Source organism: Peromyscus eremicus, chromosome 22, assembly GCF_949786415.1.
Source record: "Peromyscus eremicus chromosome 22, PerEre_H2_v1, whole genome shotgun sequence".
NCBI lineage: Eukaryota > Metazoa > Chordata > Mammalia > Rodentia > Cricetidae > Peromyscus > Peromyscus eremicus.
Genome location: NC_081437.1, coordinates 18721451 through 18744229, shown reverse-complemented (window position 1 = coordinate 18744229; position 22779 = coordinate 18721451). Strand labels below are relative to the sequence as shown.

The window sequence follows — 22779 nt, the reverse complement described above, 5'->3', positions numbered from 1 at the left end:
AGAGGCCGGAGAGAAAACTTCGGAGGAGTTTGGAAATGACTCAAGAGGGAATCCTCTTGCATAAGGCAGAAGAGGTAGAGACACCAGAGGAAAGTATGACTTTAAAAAGGAATAGGGAAAACGGCACAATTGTTAAGCCTTTGTAGACAGAGGAATGCTGTATTTCTTGTAATATGGCCCAGCAGTTCCAAGATGGCTTCCAGTTCTTCATGAATTTCCACGTGTTGTTTTTAATAAGAAGGATATCTCCGTCCTTTTGTCTGTGTGCTACATGTGTGTCATTTATACACTGCGGCAAATGGATAGTTGAAATCCACATCTTCAGAAGTGTGTTTCAGAAGCCTTTGAAATGGACCGCCACACACGGCGTCACCTTGCCCAGTCATTGGCTCCGGGGACGCAACAGTGCGGAGACATTGGCCTCTGCGGATCAAATGAATCCTTAGACATCTTCCCAACATTCCAGCAGGGGCAGAAACACCCCTCCCCAAACCTCATTCAAATCCCTGTTGGGAGTGTCAGCCACACACACTTTTCTTCTCTCCACACATTTGATGCTGCATTGCAACCCCTTGTGTGTTCGGCCTCCGTCCTTGAGTATGAGCTCAGGGTGGGTAGATGCCTTCCCACAGCCATCCGCCTCCGTACCTGTAAATGTAAGTTTCTGTGGAATGAGTGAGTGAATGCATGGCTTCAATGGGTGCACTTTACTGGGCTTGTGTAGCGGAACCCAGATGGGTAATAGTCTAGAGGGATGGGGGTAGGGCAGTTAGGGGAGGGCTCTCTAGGGTAGTGACTCATTATACTTGTATGATAAGACAAGGTCTTGGAGAGGAACGTTTTAGGCCAAGAAAATGATAATGACAGGATGCTGGAGTGGAGCAGCCTGGGCTGTTGAAGGATTGTCAGAGAGAGTTACTGCAATACACAACAAGATAATTCAAATCTATTTTATTTATTTTTTAAGTCAAATTAGCAGGGATTGTCACATGGTAGTTTTTTTTTTTTTTAAGTCAAATTTTTAAACATCAGTGATAAATCATTTGGCTTTGATGAGCCCCAAAAACTCAAGAAAATGTAGTACTGGTAACAGTGAGCTAACAGTTCTGGAATATATTTGTAGGTCATTCTGCAAACTGGCTTGAGCTTTATTTTGTGGTAAAGAGCGAATAAAGTGAGATCCATGACTACTCTGTATACCAGAGCAATATATAGAGATTACGGTTCCATTGATAAGTCTTTTATGGAGGTTCTGTGAATATTCCTTTCTACATGTCTCAGTAATATTTGTCTTGAAAAATAAGATACATAAGACCCACCCAGTGTCCATAGGTTTTCAAAGATTGAAGAACTTCTGTTCAGTCTTTGTGTCACACAGTGAGCTTCCTGATTCTGGGACACCTCCGGTTTGAAAAGAAGCAAACATTTCTACCTCTTCACTTAATCCCCCACCACCCCTGGCGATTTGCTTTATTCTCAAAGTGAAATGCAGAGACAGTCCTTCTCTCAGGGGACCCCTGCTTCCCTGCTTCTTGTGACAGAGGAAAGGTTAAGTTAGTCCACGATTTCATAGTAATTGGAAGTGAAATAATGCAGACGATAAGTAAATTACAGGCAGTCACTGTGTTTGGTCTGACTTCTTTATCCATTAGGAAGTGGGGCTGCCCCGCAGCGCTGCGCGTACAATGGACCCTCAGTGAGGGTCCGTGGTTAATAAGCACTGCGAGCCGCATTTGTTTCTGAGTGGAAAACCAGATGAAATTCATTTAAATCAACGGATACTGGGATTATGTCATTAAACAGTCCTTTTTCTTACCAGAGAATGTGAGCTGGAGCAGGCTGCCCCCTGCAGCAGTTTTCAGTGTTAGAGGCTCTTTGCATGGTAACATTTTCTTCATTCCTTTCTTTAATACAGCTTGCTTGAATGTGGGTCGTAAGCCATTAGCCTCGCCGTTCTGAGTGTAGACCTTGGACCAGTGGTAGCAGCTGGGCTGAGGAGTTTGTAGAGCTGTGAATTCTCTTGCCTTGCGTGGTAAGGTACACTTCCAATCCTGGTGCGAGGAGGATTGCCAGTTGGAGAAGAGTCTGGCTAGATAGTGCGTTTCTGGCTAGCTTGGGGGATGCAGTAAGATTTAGTCTCAAGGTAAGTAAGTAACAGAGGTTGGAGAGATGGCCCAAAGGTCAAGAATGTGCCCTGCTCTTGCAGAGGACCTGACCTGAATTTGGTTCCCAACACCCAAGCTGGACAGATCACAACTAACTACCTGTACCTCCAGTTCCAGGGGAATCTAATGCCATCTTCTGGCTTCCATGGGCACTATGTTCCACATGCAACTCCCCACCCCCATAAACATTAACAACAACAGCAACAAACAATACAAAAAAATTTAAATATCACCATCAACAGTGGTGGAGATTCACAATTCTGGGTGGGTGGGTGGGGGGGGAGGGTGTTCCTGTGTTTAGCTTGCAAAGGGTCCTGTGTTCCCTTTCCACATCTTATTTCTACCTGCTGCCTTGCAAAGAAGAAGAAGAGAAGAAGAAGAGGAGGAGGAGGAGGAGGAAGAGGAAGGGGAGGGGGAAGAGAAGGATGAAGAAAGAAGAAGAAATAATATTAATTTCTCAGCCCTAATATACCTATGTTAGAATCAGGAGTGGTGGGGCGGGGCCCAGCCATCGGTTTTCAGAGATCTTCTGCAGGGCTTCATAGAGCCTGGTAACCAGGGACTACTCGACTCTTCCCACCATTCAAGATCTGGCCTTCCTCCTATGGTCATTAGTGGTAGATGGAGGGAGACCAGGAAATAGGCTCCTTTAGGCTCAGACCTCAGGGATTGGATCCTTGTGTTTCCCTCACTTTCCCTCATTTCTGCCTAAGGATGAGTCTGCATATTGTAAAGCCCAGTGGGATGGGCCAGTTTTCTCCGTTCCAGGAGGATGTTGAATTTGAGCAGGCGTAGCCATGCATGTTAAGCAAATTTTATAATGTGTGCTCACTGAGACCAAAGGAACCATTTGCTACTCCGCAAATACGTCTGTGAATGGTGGTTGTGTTCCTTTCTGTATTGGTAGCTCTCTTAATCGTTTCTTTATATGGGAGGTGCTTAAAGCATCCGACTCCATATGCTTCAAAGCTGTGTTTATGAAGATGTGGTACCCAGACTCCCTGGATCAGAACCCCTTATGGGATACATACATATATATATATATATATATACCATATATATATACCAGATACAGACTTTGGATTCCTGCCACCAGGCCTACCAATCAGAACCCCTAAGGAGGTAGATCCGAGGGGCCTCACTTTTGCAGGCACCCAGCTGACTGATGTACATGGAAGCTCGGAGGTCCTATGTAATTTGCACATCCTGGAATGAAATGTGTCGAAGGCAAAGGATGAGGATAAAGGTAGGAAGAAAATAAGACAGTGATGCCATTACTCATTTCTCAAATAGATTCAGACTGACTAGCTAGCATTTGCCCAGAGCATGCCAGACACGGGCAGAAAGAACTCTTCCCTGTCAAGATCGAGAAGTTCAGACCAAGAGGGAACAAGGCAATGAAAAAGGGACAGGTGTCCCTGTGGAGCTGTTGCATGGGATCACGATGCCTCAATCCTGGAAGGTTCTGGAGGAACACATCAGATGTTTGGAAACAGCCCAGCTGTTTCTGCAATGACACATACTTTTATTAGATGTGTTTTTAGGAAAGGAATGGCCTAGTTTTTAAGACCAGGACACTCTTTGTAGAAAGAGCTGAAGGAATTGCTATTTTCCTTCTATGAAATAGACTAGTTCCCTCCTGAATGTGTCTTTAAATTTTTTTATTTTATTTTATGAGCGTGGGTGTTTTTGCCTGCATGTGTATATGTACACCATGTGCGCGGAGTGCCTGTGGATTGTGTGTGTAGTGCTCACAATTGTGAACCACAGTGTGGTTGCTGGGAATTGAACCTGGGTCCTTAGGAAGAGCAGCCAGTGGGCCTAACCACAGAGCCATCTCTCCACCTCTGTGTTTTTTTTTTTTTTTTGATATGTCTTGCTTTTTTTCTTTCTGCAAAATAATTTAATACACAAATGCTTTGCCAGAGTGCTGAAGAAAAATTAGGTTCTTTAAAAATGTCTGTTTCTCTTTAAGCAGAAAATCAGGGGTGTGTGTGTGTGTGTGTGTGTGTGTGTGTGTGTGTGTATCTGTATGTCTGTGTGTTATTGTTTAAATAAACTGCTTATTTAAATAATCAGTTATTATAGTAATGGCTATAGTTCTTTATTTTATTCTGAATTTGAAAATTACTTAAATTATTTGTTTATTGTATACATAAGGATATATGTTCCTTGGTGTGTGTGAGAGGTCAGAGGTCAACCTACTGGAGTTGGTTCTCTCCTTATACCATATGTGTGTCTTTGGGAACTGAACTTCGGTCTTCAGGTTTGGCAGTAGGCACCTTTGCCCATTGAGTGGCCTCACTGGCTCTGCCTCTTTAATATTTTCTCATGCATGTGGCATCTGCTCTCTCTTAGCATTTACATGTTACCTTTTTTTTTTCTGTTTTTTTGAGACAAGGTTTCTCTGTGTAGCTTTGGAGCCTTTCCTGGAACTCACTCTGTAGACCAGGCTGGCTTCGAACTCATAGAGATCCGCCTGGCTCTGCCTCCTGAGTGCTGGGATTAAAGGCATGCGCCACCACCGTCTGGCTGCATGTTACTTTTGATGTGGCCTCCAAGTATTGCAATATCTTGTAAAGGTCACAGACTTAGAAAATAGTGCTGAAATTACAAAATGACCCAAATTTGAAGAATTCCTTAAAAATACATGTTTAAACCCTCAGCTTTTATTCAGTTTCAGTGTGAGAAGATAGTTGAATAGAAAAGCAAAATTATGGACTAGAATGGTAATCATGTGCGGATGTGGGATGCAATAAATTATTTTATTTTATTTTATTTATTTTCTTTAAATTTTTACTTGGTTTCACCCCCATTCCGTGTGTGTGTGTGTGTGTGTGTGTGTGTGTGTGTGTGTGTGTGTGTGTGTGTGAATGCATGTGCATACATGCCTGTGTGGGTCAGAGAACAACTTTCAGAAGTTGGTTTTCTCATTCAACTCTTATATGGATTTGGGGTATTGAATTCAGGTCACCAGGCTTGCTCAGCCTGGTCCTATTTGTCATTTTAAAATTCATTTTGTTGAGAGCAAGGTTGGGCAGAAAATAGAGTCCTCATTTGTATCTTAGTTTCCACTTACCTACAGCCCCTCCCTCCATCAAAATACTTATTGCAGAGTGAGACATTCACTACCACTAGTGAACCGATAGAGACACATCATTATCTCCTGAAGTCCATTATTAATATATTATGCATTAGGGATCACTTTTGTGGTGCTTACTGTAGATTTTGACAAATGTATAAAATGACAGACATGGACCACTCTGTATCAAACAGAGCAGTTGCCCTGCCCTAAGAATCCATTGTTCTCTCCCTCATCGTTACTTTCTTTCACGTAACCCTTGGCAACCCCCGATCCCGGCTCTATAGTTTTGTCTTTTCCAAGATGTCCCATAGTTGGGATCCTGCCCTATGCAGCTTTTGAATACTGCCTTATTTCACACAGTATGATTCCTCCACACATTTTCATGCCCTGGTGGCTCATGCTTTTTTAGCCTGAAATAATATTCCATTGTTTGGATGAATTGGAGTTTATCTATTTTGCTTAGGCTTTCGTGTGATGTAATTTTTCCATCTCGTTTGGGGAAATATCAGAGGGTGTAATTGCTGGATGATGATTAGAGCATGGATAGAACACTCCCCCCACCCCCCGCGCCCCAAGATACTGAAACTGACTTTCAATGTGGCCGTACCATTTTAGAGTACCATTAGCAACAAGTGAGAATATTTTGGCTCTACATTTTTTGCCAGCATTGGATGGTATCAGCTAGATTTTGCCTGTCCTGATAGCCATGCAGAGGCCTCTCAATTTAATTTTCGTTTGATAAATGAACTAGATAAATTTGATAAACTCACTAGAACAGTGGCTATCATTTTCTGATCCCACTTGCCTTCTATGTAAGTGTAGTAAGGAACCTTTTAGTTCATAAGTTGGGTTGGTTTCTTTCTGTTGGGGTATAGGGTGGAGAGCAGGCCATGACGAGCACGTGGAGGTTGGGGGACACCCCAGGGAGTCAGTTCTCTGCTATTGCATGGGTCCCTAGAATCAAACTCAGGACTCAGTCTTGGCAGCAGGTGCCTGTTACCCAGCGACTCATCTAGAGGGCCCCTTTTTCTTATTCTCTTATTTACAATTTAGATTTAATTAATTCATTTTGCGTGTATGTTTGTGCATGCACCCTGGCACCCATGAATAGATTGGAAGATAACCTGAAGGAGATGATTCTCTTCTTCCACCTTGTACATTCTGCGAACTGAACTTTGGCGGGAAGCAGGTTTGGCGCAAGCGCATTAACCCACTGAGCCATCTTGCTGGCACTCTTTTTCTTTTTTTTTATATTTATTTTGACTTTTATTTTGTTTGTTTTAGTGTGGTTGAATCACAGTCTCATGTAGCCCCCAGATGATAAAACCTGGCTGGGTTGCACAGGCTGCCTTTCAATTCCTGATACTCCTGCCTCTGATTTCCAGGCTCTAGACATCTGGACTTGAGATGGGAAGGTGAATTTTTTTTTTAACTTTTATCTGCAGTTATTTTAGGCTGAATTTATTCTTGTGCCATAAGTGTTTGTTTCTTCAGTTTCTTCTGGGTTATCTTCTTCTCCTGCGCAACCTCCTCTTCTGACTTTGGAACAATTTGTTCCTTTTCAGTGAGGACCATCTCAATGTGGCATGGGGAGCTCATGTACAGGCCAATCCGGCCATGAGCTCTGTAAGTTCGTCGGGGCATCTTAGGTGCTGTGTTCACCCGAATATGCTCAATGACTAAAGAGCCTACATCTAAATCTGCAAGGTCAGCACTACTCTCTGCATTTTTATGCATGTGCAGTAAAAATTCAGCACTCTTTTTTGGCTACTGACCCTGTATCTAGCCCTGTTTTTCCTGGCGTACCTACCAACCCCACCATTATACCACCAGAATGGCACACACGGCTTCTTTAAAGTGACATCTTTCAGACACTTGGTGGGCTTTTCTGATATGCATACCCTTGATGGCTTGGGCAGTTTCATGGGTGTTCTTAAAGAGAACGCGATGATTTGACCCTCTTGATTTAGATGATTTTGTAGGATTTTCTGGGTCAAGAGAGTAGTGGACCCTCTTCACAGGTCACCTTGGGCCGCTTACAGGAAGAGACTAAAGTAGAATTTTAAGAACAAAAATGACAAATTATCAGACTTCTAAAGCATCCTTGGATAACCCTTTTCTTTAACACAGGCCTTAGGTGAGATCAGTTTTTCACAAGAGCCTTGAAGCATTTCCCGAGACTCTTGCTTTAAGGTGTTTTTATTTTGAGGGGGGACATTTGGGATAATGGAGAAACTTCCATATGTTTTTAATGACTTTAACTTTTTAGGTCACTCAAGGGAGGTCTCCCAAGAACCTCCATTGAGGATGCCATTTACAGAAAGCACATGCCATGTGATAAGGTGGTGCCATAGACAGGGTGGCTCTGTGTACAGCTCAGAGTCCTGGCATTTGTCAGCAGAGAGAGGCACCAGTTAATACCCCATGTCTTCTGGGATTGTCAAGCCAGTCAAAATTCCCACATGGAGGAATTCCAGGCCCCCCCCCCCACTAGCTCCACTCCCATTGGAGGAGCTATTAGCAGTTGATGGCAGCCGAGGAGGAGAGAGTCATTCTCCTTTGGTGACGTGGGCGGCCACTGGTAGGTTGCTCTCATCCCACTGATGTGCTTATATGCCACCTGTGTGCATATGGGCAATACTCACTGGACTCAATTGTTATAGTAATAGCAATGTAGATAAGGATGTGAAGTTGGGAGGGAGATGGGGTAGGAGCACAAGGAAAATTTGAAGGGAGGTGGTGATGGATGGTCAATACACACTGTGCATATGTACAAAACTTTCAAAAAGTGAAAAAGTTTATTTAAAAATAGGCGGCACCAGTGTGTGTCTCCAGCTAGATGAACCTGTGTAGCTGGAAGTTTTCCTGTGTCCTGCCTGGCCCTGAGGTCCCACAGACACTTATAAAATAATCATTCAGAGGCTTATATTAATTACCAACTGTATGGCCTATGGCAGGTTTCTTGCTAGTTAGCTTTTTCATTTTTAAGTAACCCATTTCTATTAATCTATGTTTTGCCATGTGGCTGTGGCATTACCCCGGTCTGCTGGCATTTTGTTGCTCTGTGGGTGGCGGGCTGGCGTCTCCTCCAACTTCACCCTTCTTTTCTCTGTATCTCTGCTTGGATTTTCCACCTGCCTCTAAGCTGCCTTGCCATAGGTCAAAACAGCTTTACTTATTAGCCAATGGGAGCAACACATATTCACAGCAAACAGAAAGACATCCCACAGCACACCTGGATGGGGACAATGTTGTCTTTTTGTGACCACTGCTGATGACTGTAACTGTTGTGCTGTTCCAACTTGTAGTGGTGTTGGCCAAGTCAGTCTCTTTCAGTGTCCCTGTAGACCATCCCCACCTCCCTCCCTCTGTTCCAAATGAATTTTGGGATTCCTTTCATCTTTTCTGGTGTTTATCACTGCTCAGGTTGGTAGTCGTAAGACTTTGTAGGGTGTGCTAATCATGTGAAGTTTTCTTCTTTCTTTCTTTTCTTCTTCTTTTTTTTTTAAATTTTTCAAGACAAGGTTTCTTTGTGTAGCTTTGCGCCTTTCCTGGAACTCACTCTGTAGCCCAGTTGGGCCTTGAACTCACAGAGATCTGCCTGCCTCTGCCTCCCGAGTGCTGGGATTAAAGGCTTGTGCCACCACCACCCGACTGGAAATTTCCTTTCTTGGTGGTAGTTTTCCAGAATGGGAAAACAATCCAGCATGTTGGAGCTCAGCCTCACCTGATGGGTCAGGATAAGCAGCTCTAAGAGTCTCTCAGAACCCCTGCTCCCATTCAGGAGAACAACAGAGTTAGAGAAAAGTGAAGCTCTGTGAGGTGCCTGGACTCTGATTGCCTTTCTCAATAAAGAGTCTGAAAATATTCTACCTGTGATTCCCCTAGGATGGGATCATAACATGCAAGACACACTTTCAAGTTTCTTGAGAAAGAAAATTGTTATATATAAGGCTGGGTGTGGTGGTGTACACCTATAATCCCATTGCTCAGAGGGATCTGAAGTTCTAGGACATCCTGGGCTACATAGTGAGACCCTGTTCAGAGGGAAAAAAAAGTACTATATAAATATTGGTCATAATTGATCTTACATTTTGGATAAGTTAGTCTATTTTCATTAAACTAGCATAGATATAATTATTACTATTATTTAAAATATGGAAAGGCACAGAGGTTACCATCTAGAATGCAGAAGGTCCCCTGTGTTTGAACAAGTGGTACACTTGACAGAACTCTGTTGTCTGGTAGCCTGGAACAGAATATTCTTCATTTTCTGAAAACATGGTGCCATATACTGAGCCCTAGCTGTGCCAGGCTGGGTGCTGTGCTAGCTGCTACACCGGAACTTGGGTGGCTCCCCGTATTTTAGAGATGCACGAACTCTCAAGGCAGGGTTCAGACCCAGAGCCAGTCTCTTTTCATCCCTGCTCGTCTCTGCCTCTCAGGATCCGTGCAGACTACAGATGGTGTTTGTCCCGCTTGGAGCTCAGCTGCCACGCCTGGCGATGTTCCTGTGGGAAAATGAGCCTCAAATTCTCACTCGGGATTCCAGGGGGTGGAGGATCGTGCCTTCCCACCCTCCTAGGGTTGAGCAATACTCATTTGGTCAGCCAGGCACGTGTGGTTGTCTTCACCAACATCCAGGACTTTCTCTAGGAGCTTGCAATCTTCTTTGGGGTTAAATACTCCAACGTACCCCTCTTTCTCTCAAAGTTCCGGGTCCCTGCTGGTGCGGGTCTGGACATATGCAGGGTGGGGATGCACAGTCTCAGGGATGGCAAGGTCCTGTGTGACTTTGCAGGGCACATTACGGGTGTCATTTACTTCCTTTCCTTTCTTTTCAGACTCTTTGCATGGCTGGCCTCTGATCGCCTCTCCTTCTCTCCCTGTGTCCTACCCCCACTCCTACCCCGACCCCCATGGCTCTCTGAGAATCTTTCCAACTCTCAGTTGTAAAAGGTCAAGTGCAAAAAGGTCCTTTAAGTCTGCCCTGTGCCTGGTGCATGACAGGTACTCAGCCAGGGTTTTTTGAATGAATGAGTTTCTCATTATGCAATGTCTTCTGAGCTCATTGAGTTGATTAGGCTGGTCTTCTATATTTAGTGTTTTGGTAATCTGAGTATAAAATGTTCCCTACAGGTTCATGTGTTTGAATACTTGCTCCCCAGCTGGCAGAGGTTAGAGAACCTCCAGGAAATGGGCCCCAAGAAGTTAGTTGCTGGGGGTGGGCCTTGAGATCTATATCTTTGATCCTCTTCGCAGCCCCTTTCTGCTTCCCCATCTGACCAGATGTGAGCAGCAGCCTCGACACTCCAGCTGCCATGCTTTGCCTGACATGATAGACTATACCCTCACATGGTGAGCCAAAACAAGCCTCTCTAATGGCTGCCTCTCGTCAGCCACTTGACGGTAGCAACAAATAACTAATACACCTTATTAATGTGGATCCTTGGATTAGATTTGCATATATTCTGTGGGGGAATCCCGACTCTCAGCTCTCAGGATAGAGCATCAGACTGGTGCCTTTTAGGGTGCTCTGGAGGGAGAGAATGGGTTGACTGAAGCCTAATGCAGAGGGAGTCAGAATTGGGGAAAGGAAATAGACAACCATGTTTTGGGATGAGAGGGTGTAGTAGCTTGAATGTAATTGGCCCCCATAAGCTCATGAGGAGTGGCATTCTTGGGAGGTGTGGCTTTGTTGAAGTAGGTATGGCCTTGTTGGAGGAAGTATGTCACTATGGAGGCAGGCTTTGAGGTCTCATATATGCTCAAGCCACGCCCGATGTCTCAGTTCACTTCCTGTTGCCTGTGGGTCAATATGTAGGACTCTTGGCTCCGTCTTCAGCACCATGTCTGCCTGCACGCCACCATATTGCACCATGATGATCATGGGCTAAACCTCTAAAAATGTAAGCCACCCCAATCAAATGTTTTCCTGTCTAAGAGTTGCCATGGTCATGGTGTCTCTTCACAGCAATAGAAACCCTAACTAAGAGGGGAAAGTCTTGCATGGGAGGGATGCTGCATGGACAGACTATTTTCAGCTATGTTTGAGGCAATGCAAGACAGAAAAGTAGCCATCCCTTACCTATCCTGTGGCCAGAGCGATGAATATATGTTGGAGAAAGGGATATAGATTGAGGGAGAATGTGGTTCTGGACTAAAGGTCGTTTGAAGGAGTCTAGCAAAAAGAGAAGCAAGGAATAAAACCTGAGAATGGAGGTATGAAGGAGAAGAAAGAAGGGAAGTTCCCCGGGGCCTGTGGGCTGGGGTCAGGGTCATTGTCCTTGGCTACCATTCCCTCATGAGTCACATCAGTTGGAGCCAGCCTGTTATCACTCTGGGCCAGGGGTTGGGGATTTTTTATCATTAGTGAGGGTGAGAGCCAGGCAGTTTCCCCTCAGTGTTCTTCCTCAAGGAAATGGAAAGAGCTGGAGACATTGATCGGCCATTTGCTTGGCAACAGTGGACTACCTGTTCTCCCCCATCCTAAGCTTCCCCTTGTCATCTGTAAGGTGCGGGATCTCAAGAATTCCCAGTGACTGCTGGGAGCTGGTAAGGTTCCCAGAAGTGGTATTGTTATCCCGAATAGTTGTTTTAGGAAGTGAAGGTCGGGGGCTGTGACACATCCGTGTACTGCCACGCCTCTAGGATGCCTCTGGCCACAATGGAGAATTTGACAGTTCTTCTGTCGTAGACACATTTCCCTCAAAAGATGTCAAATGTTAATCCCGGGAACCTATGAGTGATATCTCCGGTGGCCAAGAGTTGGCAGATAGAATTTGGCTGGGCATTTTGACGTGTGGAGGTTTTCCTGGACGATCCAGCTGGACTCCGAGTCCCATCACACACTTACGAGGAACAGAGGAAGGTTTGATGGAGGCAGAGATTGTCATGTTGCAGCCACAAGCCAAAGAATGTTAGCGGCCACTGAACTCAAAAAAAAGACAAGGAAGGGATTGTCTCTAAAGCCTCTGGCGGGACTGTGGTCCTTGTGGCCCGCCGACACTGTGATTCCATCCCACCGAGATGAGGTTCAGACTTTTAAACCTCAAGGACTATGAGAGAATATATTTTGGTTTTCCTAAGCCAACCACTTGGTAGTAATTTGTTAAAACAGCCATAAAACCATAGACTTCTTAATAGTTCAAGAAAGATAAGGACTTTCAACTTTTAAAGAATCTCTTTTTATTGCTTGGGAATTTCAGACATGCACATAAGGCATTTTGATCAAATCTATTTCCGAATTTAGTCTCCTCCAATTTTTTTCCTATCCCCTCCCCTAACAGTGTTTCTTCCCAACTTTATATGTTCTTAAAAACAGACCAACAAAACACTGACACTACTCGGTGATGGGCATGGCCGTAGGGCTGGCCATCTACTGGAGCTGAATCCTGAAGAAAACAGACTCCCTCCTCCCTACACCCTCAGTAGCACAGAGCCTCTCTCTCAGCTAGAGGTGAGACTTCATCATCCCCTCCCCAACCATAAACTACAGACCCTTTTTGAGGTGGTCCTTGGTTATTGGCTCTCATTCCTGTGTTTATACCCACCAAAGGAACCAGTGATGTAGGTTATGGGGAGTTAGCTCTTTGGAAGGAAGGTCTCCATGTATGATTACCACACTGGAGTCCTAGTGAGCCCCAGGAACCAATACTGTAGGTTATAGGGAGTTAGCTCTTTGACTCCCAAGTGACGAGCCAATGATACGATCACAACCTAAGATGATGAGCCTCATGGCATGGGGCTGAGACTGAACAAGGGGTGGGCTTTTTCAGTTTTCAGGAGCAGTTTTCTGTTCTTGCAGCTCACACTGAGTGGATGGTAGTGGCTGGATGTGAGGAACAGCCATGCATGTACCATTTCACCCGTTCCTCCATATTTAAAGGTATATACACTCCTTTTCAGCCTTGTCCTTCCCTCCTTCCACCCACTGAAGAGATCACTCAGCCAGTGGTGTGCATCCTGGGAAACTGCTGCTCCAATCCTGTTGGTTCATTCTGTTCCCAACAGGAAGATAATTGTCACCTCAGAGTTTAAAGTAAACAAAGGGACCCTCGTGTCATTGGGCCCTTTTTGTTGCTTTGTTTTAAGGCAACATAGTATATAATTTCTCTCAAAGGTTTTGGTGTCTTTTCTTCTTAAAGTTTTGTTTTGGAGGAACCGAATTTAATACTTTTGTGTCACTGTCAAGCCTTGAATTCTAAAATAACAACATTTTTTTTTGTCTTACATTTAGACAAAAAGATCCTTCCAGAAAGAGAAACCACACTATTGGAACCTTGCTATCACTGAGTTTCTTCTTGAAGCGTAGGTTCTCATCTCAGAAACCCATGTTGAAGGATAACTTTAACAAAGAGGCTGCCATCATGACTCATATGGATATAAAATGAGCATGTGCCAGAGATTTGATTTAGCACACGTTTAAACGTGACAACCAGATAGATGTCATAAATGCTGCAGCAAATTTAGACATAAGTGCAAAACAGTTCCACCCACAGGGCAGAAACCACTTGGATTTCCTAGATACCATGGATTTGCATTTTTATGGTCATGAATCGTTTGCAATATTATCAGTTTTCTATAATTTACAGGGTTGTGTGTATTGCCTATGGGCATTGAGAGGCAGCAGTTACCCAGCAGGTGGCCTTCAACACTGACAGTAGCATTTTTTGGGCAGTCCCTTTCAAACTCCTTGGTAGTTTTTCCTGTGAAGTGCTGTGTCTTCTCCTCTGACTTTTGGATCGAACTCTACGTAGAAAAGAACTGATCCTATGGATGAGGGGATGCCCTGGGAAAGAGATGCCTGGGGATCAAGTTCCTTTTGTCCTCAATCCTGGGACTTACCAGTTGCTTAGGTTCTGAGGGACCAATGACATTGTAGACCTGACATCAGGAACAGTGAGTTTCCTTTTGAAAGACCAAACAGTGTAGGAACTATGGACAGATGTGTGCTCACACTTGGCTCTGTACTTACTGGCGGTGAGTCCTCCCTGTCCTTAGCTTCCCTGCTGGTAAATGGGAATAATTATAGTTCCTCCTGTTAGCGTGGTGACTGAGGAACTGCATAGTCATCGTTTAGTTAGGTAACTGAATAAGCGAGTACCCTTCAAGCAATGGGCAGTACCCGATCTGGATGACAGCCATTTGTGAGCCTGCATCTTGCCATTTTGGGAGTCTCAGCAGTTCTGTGCATAAGCAGTGGATGAAGATCTCTGGGGCAGTGAGCTCACAGCTGTCATGCCCATCGGGAATTCTTACATCCTATAGGATTGGAGTTGTCAGCTCTTTGAGTTTAGCTAGTCTCAGATTGAAAATATTTGGGAAAAAAAATCTGCACCTGTATTTTACATGTACAGATGTGTCCCTGTCCTCCCCCCCCCCCCCCCGCCCTCTGGCTATCATCACTTAAACAATGTAACAACTATGAACCTATCATCTGTGTTGCGTTGGATATCGTAAGCGATCTAGAGATGACTTAAAATACACAGAGGACGTAAGTAGAGTTATATACAAACACCATGCCGTTTACTCTAAGGCAGTGGTTCTCAACCTGTGGGTTGTGACCCCCCAGCTCATCGAAAATGCAGATATTTAACATTACAATTCATAACAGTAGTAAAATGACAGTTAGGAAGTAGGAATGAAATAATTTTATGGTTGTGGTGACAACATGAAGAACTGTATTAAAGGTGCAGCATTAGGAAGGTTGAGAACCACTGCTCTAAGGAGTTGGGGATTAGGTATCTGCAGTGGGTCCCGGGGCCAGTCTCCTGTGGCTATAAAGGATGACTGACTATATGTTTAGCCTCACATTTAATTGTTAAACTTTAACCTAGTGATGTGCATTGCCCTCAAATCATGTGGGGACAGAGTTGAGGGTATTTATTTATAATTTATTTGTTAACATCCCTACTACAGTGTCTCCTCCCTCCTCTCCTTCCAGTCCCCCCTACCCTCCGCCATCCACACCTCAGTTTCTCTTTAGAAAAGGGCAGGCCTCCCATAGATATCAACCTGTCATGACACATCACCCATACGATGAGTGGGATCCCACCACTCCTGACACGGCCTGAAGGGCCAGGACCCAGAGGCTGGATAGACCCAGAGACCTAGGATAGAGCCAAACATGACTGGCAAAAGGAAAAGAAAAGAAAAGTCAATGAAATGATTCCTAATGATATTCTGCTCTACTCAGAGATTAGTGCCTAGCCCAACTGTCATCAGAGAGGCATCATCCAGAAACTGAAGGAAACAGATGCAGACCCACAGCTAAACATTAGGCTGAGCTCAGGGAATCCTGTGGAAGACAGGGAGAAAGGATTGCAGGAGCCAGAGGGGTCAAGGGCACCACCAGAAAACCCACAGAATCAATAACCTGGGCTCATAGGGACTCACAGAGACTGAACCAGCAACCAGGGAGCCTGCATGGGACTGACCCAGGCACTCTGCATGTAAGTTACAGTTGTGTAGCTTGGTGTTCTTATGGGACTCCTAACAGTGGGAGCAGGGGCTGTCTCTGACTCTGTTGCCTTCTTTGGGGACCCTTTCCTCCTACTGGATTGCCTTGTCCAACCTTCATCAGAAAAGAGGGTTCTAGTCTCATTGCAATTTGATATGTCATGGAGGGTTTTTATTTTTTTTTAAGCTGGGTATACTGGTGTGTGCTTATAGTCCCAGAAACTCAGGAGGCTATGATGGGGAGATCATGGAAGCTCAGAATTTTTGGCTAAGCTGGGCAGGATAGTGAAGGCCTGTTTCTTATAAGCATGCGAGGCTGAGAGGATGACTCTGGAGGTAAAGGCACTGGCTGTACAATTATGACGAATTCAATCCCTGGAACCCACATAAAGGTGGAAGGAGAGAACCGACTCCACGAAGTTGTCCTATGACCTTCACAATGTACGTGCATGCACGCACACACAATAATAAATAAAATAAAGTAGGTCCTTTTTTGTTGTTTTTTTTTTTTTTAAAGACAGATAGCCCTGGCTGTCCTGAAACTTGCTCCATAGACCAGGCTGGCCTTGAACTCACAGAGAACCACCTGGCTCTGCCTCCTGAGTGTTGGGATTAAACCACCACCACCTTTAAAGACAGGGTCTCACTCACTGTGTAGACCATGCTGGCATTGAACTCACAACTTACAAAGATCCGCCTGCCTGCCTCCCAAGTGCTGGGATTAAAAGCATGTGTGATCATGCCCAGCTAATAAAATAAATAAATTTAAAAATAAATTTATACATAAACATACATGTGATTTTTTAGTGTGATGCTAGTTTCCTCGACATTTTTTTTTTGTACCACTGATAGAGTTTTGTTTAAAAATACAGAGATTTGGAACCACACTGTGTGAGTCTCTCAAAACTTCAACTGTTGGAGCTCTGGCGCCCTTGACTATGTACCTGTCTTGTTCACATGGAAACTGGGACCGGGGGTGATGACGGCTGAGTGACTCACTGTGACTTCGTACATCTTGGTGTTTTTTGAGTCCTTTCTTCACGGATCCTTTTGGAGGAATGTTTTAAAAACTGCTAATAAAGGAATGACTGGGTGGGACCATTTGTCAGGTGAACTCACGTGACTCCCAGCAAGCACTACATGGCTGAGCATTTGTATGGGAAGAAAACTGGCTTTCACTAGTCTTTTTATAATTCACTTTGTTATCACAGGTCTACCTGTTTGTGCCACGTTTTCATCTGCATGGGAGGCCGTTTTGAAATCATGCAGAGATGACAATCTCTTTTTCGATGAAACCACTCTGGTTGTGGAGGCTTCCTGGTGCTGTCCTTTCTGTAGAGAAGCCTGTGGCTGGGGATGTAGCTCAGGGGTAGAAGGATTGCTTAGCATGTTGGAGGTCCTGGGTTCAGTCCCTAGTCCCCACCCCCTCAAAAAGTCACGTGATACTTATCTATAGTGGATGCTTATTGTCCCATAGATAGTTTGCTTTCAGAGATGATAAATTAACGGCCACTAGCCCTGGTCCAAAGGAGGGAAGACACAGTTAATAAAGATCGCTGTAGCCAGTCTTTGAGTGTGATGACAAGAGCTGACTGGAAGAAAAGAACACAGTTATTTTCCTTGGCTTGAGTGTGTTACTCATTTCATTGTTTTATCTCCTAGCGTAGAACTTGTTAAGCGTTACAGAACATAAACCATGATCCCGTGTTACCTCATCATTCTCTGTGAATATTTACTCGTAAACACCTGCAGTTACAGAGCGTTTCAGCCAGCACATTTTAAAATGGATCTTTGTTATCTAGAATTGGGTTAATTACGCTTTCTGCTTCATTATATATTCTCAGGATTACTTGGAGATAAGCTAAGGAGTCTAATGTCTTGAATAGTTTCTTCTTTTTTTTCCTTCTTCTTCTTCTTAAGTTATGGTTGTGTAATTGAACTCGGTAAATCTTGCACCATAATTGCTGCCTAAACTGTCTAAATATTAAGATAGCTTTTGGCAGTTTCGGAAAGTTTGACAAGCACGCAGACTTTTATGATAAGGATACGGGTTTGGATTCAGAGGATGAAGTCATTGCTTCCTTCACATTTTCTTGTTGCACAGCTTTAAGGTTAAATGATAGATGGGTGCTCGGGGAAGTGATGGTTGGGGGTGGCGAGGAGGCTTCACTAAACTGTTTGCCGTTGTTATAACGTACTAGTCATCCTCAGAGGGCACCTCACACCCGGAAGGAGGTGGCTTTAGAATCCAATCTGGAGGTGTCCTAGGAGGACTGTGGTCTCATGTAGCAGCCTTTTTTTTTTTTTTTCTCCACCCCAGTAATCCTCTAGATTCTTATACCACAGAGTCATTTAACCTGGCTTTGAATCCTTCTAGGGGTAGGACACTCACCCATGATCACCCCTTTTCTTTCTTGAAGAACTTCAATTATGAAAAACAGCATGGATTTTCTTGAGCTTAACTGTGCTTTCTAAAAACTTAAAAAGCACCCCTTTGTGCTTTTTTAGTCTCTACTTGACAAAAACACAGTAGTGGTGGTTAGTTTTAATTGTCAGCTTGACACAGTCTAGAGTCACTTGGGAAGAGCATCACAATGAGTGATTGTCTACACTGGGTTGGGCTCTAGGCACGTCTATGGAGGATTGTCTTAAATTAATTGACGTGGAAAGATCCAGTCCACTGTGGGTGGCACCATTCACTAGGCAGAGGGTCCTGAACTCAGAGAAACTGAGCTGAGCCTCAGCAAGCGAGCATATGTGCGTTCATTTCTCTCTGTTTTTGACTCTGATGTCATGTGACTTTGTTGCTTCAAATTCCTGCCACTGTGACTTTATTGCCACGATGCATTCTAGCCTGGATTTGTGAGCTAAGATAAACCCTTTCTCCCCAGGATTTTTTTTTTTTTTTTTGGTCAGAATATTATTTTATCACAGAATCAGAAATGAATCTAGAACAATAGTCATCAGGTGCATCACAAATTCCTGAAAGTATTGGCAGAGGCAGGATGAGTCTATGTGCTTTTTGACTTGTGTTAGCTGAGTGTGAGTCTGCCTGGGTGATCTTATAGTGCTGCCTCAAGGCAGCAGGAATTTGTGGGGTATATATAGGGAAGGTGCTCTCCTCATTACTATGGTGAAAGATGGGTAGCTTTGCCAGTTAGTGGTGTGCTGCTGCAGGAAAGGGATCTGGAAGGTCCAGGTGCCATTGGTGTTCAAAGGAGAGAACCACGCCAATTTCAGCTGCATTAGACACATCCCCCAGTCAGGAGGTGTTGGCATAAGTAGGCCGGATTGTTATTTTTGCAGACTGAGACTAGGAGAAAGATACTGCAGTCAGAGGCCAATGTTGTCAAAAGCCCAGCAATGGGACGCATGAACTGTGTCCACAAGAGGGGTGGTGGGAGAATTCTGTTGGCTCAGCTTCTAGTATCTAGGAGGGTGAAGGAAATGGACACACTGAGCTCAGTGCTCAGGCAAGCTTGGTTCATTGCCTTGGGTCTTTGTCCCGCCACGAGGTGATTCCATTGCAAGAACAGAGCCTTGGGTTCCTCAATCTGAATGCGGTGATCCGTGTCCAGCCTGCAGACTCCACGGCAGAACTGAGGACTCAATCCCATGACCTGACATTCAGCAGAGGCTAGAAAACTGATGGATAGTTGTTATTACTGAGTTTGCCAGGCTCAGGTAAGCAGGAGCCAGCAGTAACGCCTGCCCTGGGGTGCTGCTATGGGGTCGATGTGAAAGCTTTCCCACAGGCTCGTGTGTTTAAACCCTAAGTCCCGAGGTCCAGTGCTGTGGTGGGAAGTTAGAGAACGCTTAGAAGTGGAGCCTGGCTAGAGGAAGTGGGTTGCTAGGGCTTGGTTTCTGAGGATTATATAGGGCTTGGGTTCTGAGGATTATTTGGCGCAATCTGTCCAGGTCAAGCCCTCTCTGCCTCCCGACCTACGAAAATGTGTCGTAAACTCCCACCACCATGGTGGAAGCTGCCCTTTACCATGTGGCCTTTACCCTCTCAAACTGTGAGCCTAGATCAGCCCTATTCCTCGCCCCTTTCCAAAGTCATTTCTGTCAGGCCACAGTGATGGAGGAGGTCAAGTTAGTAGGACTAGAAGCAGGTTTGAGGCCTAGAGGAGGAAGAGGAGGAAGGTCACCTCAGGTTTTCGTAGGGGGAAGGAAAGTTAGACAAGACTGATAAATTGGGGATTGGGCATGTTGAGGTGGAAGTAGGTGGTCGCAAACTGGAATGCAGAGAGAGAGGGAGAGAGCCCACAGCAGCTGGAATGGGAGGCTGGATTTTCGGGGTGAACGTGAAGGCTTGGCGTGGAGAGAGTTGCTCAATCTCGGCCGTGAGCTAGGAACACAGGCCAGAGCATGTGAGGGCTGATGGGGATTGTGTGGCTCCTGGAACCCAGCTGGGCTCTGTGGAAAAGGAGCTGGTGTCAGACTGGGCTCTTCCAAAAGCAAAGGGAAGGAGAGAACTCGTGAGAAGCAGTGAAAGGAAAACTGGTGGGCACACCCTGACACAGTTTAGAGTATCTTAGAGTTCTTAGGAAACGAAAAGCTTGACATTGCTTCACACACACACACACACACACACACACACACACACACACACACACACACTCATTCACTCATATACACAAAGTCAATCCAAACACCTTCTATTATTGAGACCCGTTGGCTTCCTCAGAAGAACTCGTCAGGAAATCCTCTGCCTTCCCAGGGAAATGTGTTTATATTTAGAAGGTTTTCAGAGAATGCCTATTGTTAAGCTTCATTTGACTGGGTTATCATTTGGAGGCTGTGAAAATGTCACCCATGTGTCAGCTGTGATGAGTGGGCTTCTTTTCCTACTGAGGATCTTGAGGCAAGAGCATGACTCTGTCTTTGGTGAGTGTTTCTTCCTGGCACCATGACCGTGGGGACCTGGGGAGTTGCTGGAAGGGTTGGGGGGCCACATGGTTGGCTTGGCCTGACCTTCTGTTTGACAGATGAGAAAACTGAGCGTGGCTTATTGAGAAGTGAAGGGACCAGAGGAGAATTCCCAACAGGAGAGGGTGGGTATGTATACTAGGACTTATTAGGACCGTCTAACCACAGAGCTTGATTGTGAGAAAGAGCAGTTGGACCTTACTGATTATTGCAGTGCCCTTAGAATTCATTAGCAGACCTTTCTAGCAAGTGTTTCCTTTGAAGGAAAGAACTAAACCACCAGGAAGGAAACTGTTGTTGTTGGAGGTCTTTATAAAGCGTTAACAGTCTTGAGCCTTCATGGAAGACTAATGGCATGCTGGGCACTATTACGTGTGTCTTCTATGGATTATGGCTCACTTCAGTGTGATTATGAGAGAGGCGCAATGATGTCAGTCTTTAAAATGAGGAAACTGAGGCTCCAAGAGGTGAGGTGACCTGCCCAAGGCGGTGGTTCTAATTTCCTTTCTGCTGCTGTGACAAACACCACGACCAAAAGCAACCTTTGGGAGAAAAGGTTTTATTTGGCTTACGCTTCCAGATCACAGTCTGTTGTCAAGGGAACAGAGTAGACACTTGAGAGTCGGAATCATGGCGGAGTGCTGCTTGCTTGCTTGCTTGCTCTCAGGTTCATTCTTAGCCTTCTTACACAGCCCAGGACCGCTTGCTCAGGAATGGGGCTGCCTACAGAGGCTTGGGTCCTCCTCCATCTATTGACAATCAAGACAATCTCCCACGGACGTGCTCATAGGCTGGTCCAATCTGGGCAATCCTTCAATTGAGACTCACTTCTCAGATGACTAGAGTCTGTGTCAAGTTGACAATTAAAGCTAACTAGGCTTGCGAAAGAGCCAGAAAATGGTAGAGTTAGAATTATACCCATTCATCTTACCCTAGTACCTGCACATGTTATCTTTCAGCTTTTTACTCAATGAATCTGTTCAGAATATTTTTTTTCCTTTACTTCCAAGTTCTCAGGTACCCAGTGAATTAGATTCTTTGTAGGAATACCTTTGCTTTAGTATTTCAAAGCTCTTAGGAGACGCTGTAGGACCCTGCTCCCCAAACTGCTAGAAACTGCTGTGAGTAGCCATCTTCTGATGGCTGTGTCCCTGGGCCTGGGGTGAAGACTTTGCATTTCTCACCAGTGCCTAGGTGATGTGATGCTACTGGTCCTTGGGTTTCCTGATTTGAGTGAAGGCTAATCTTCAAGGTCCTTCCAAGCTGTGCAGCTTTATGGCTGTACTGATAACTGTCCGGCATTCTTGATTTTACTGTGTGTCAGCCTTCTGCTAAGAATGCTGCACACTGTCTCTCCTGGGTTCTCAGTCTCTAAAGGAGGTCTATTCCCCCCACAGTTACAGACGAGAAAATGGCGACTTTACTGAGTTCAGCCAAACCTAACGCCTGCATGATTGGCTACCACCTAGGTTGCCTTCTTGTGCCCTTGAGGTTGTCACCAGGGGAAAAAGCTTCTACAGCCTTGGTTTTTCTAACACCATGGGTTAGACTGAAAACTGTTTCCAATCAAGCTGCCATAACACTATTCCATAAACAGAGTGGCTTATGAGCAAGAAGTTTTTATTTCATATAGTTCTCGAGGCAGGGAAGCCAAGGTTCAAGGCACCAGCAGGTGAGGGCCCACTCCCTACATGATGCTCTAATCTAGTGAAAGATGCAAGGGATATTTTCGGAACCACCAGGGCCTCCAATCCTGCTTATCAGGGACTCTCTCCTTCAACTCCCAAATGCCCCACCTCCTAATGCCAACAGTTCAGGGATTAGGAGTTCAACATTTGCACTGAAATTTGGGGGCTCACAAACATTCCAACCACAGCAGGGGCCCAGATACTCTTTCCTGGAAAACTAGCAGTTTGGGGGAATGTTTCCAGTTCCAAGTGTGGGTACTTTGTCCTTCCTATGTTGTACCCGTTGTGGTCTGTGAGAGGTCTTTTAGGACTGCAGAGGGGTCACTTTATGAAGGACATTTATGATGTTTGCATTCAAGTTTGCCGTAGGATCATAGAGGCTTACTGCATTTGTAGGAGCTAGTGAGCAATTACTGGAAGAAGTCAGGGTAAGTTAGGATTGGGGCTT

At 44.9% G+C, this 22779-nt stretch overlaps 1 protein-coding gene and 1 pseudogene across 2 annotated transcripts in view; one reads left to right on the top strand and one right to left on the bottom strand.

Annotated features, from left to right (window-relative positions):
• Positions 1 to 22779, top strand: part of Ltbp1 (latent transforming growth factor beta binding protein 1) — a 392973-nt gene that overhangs the window by 11583 nt on the left and 358611 nt on the right. The gene's annotated exons all lie outside the window — the stretch shown is intronic.
• On the bottom strand, positions 6712 to 11879 carry LOC131897723 (large ribosomal subunit protein uL22-like; annotated as a pseudogene).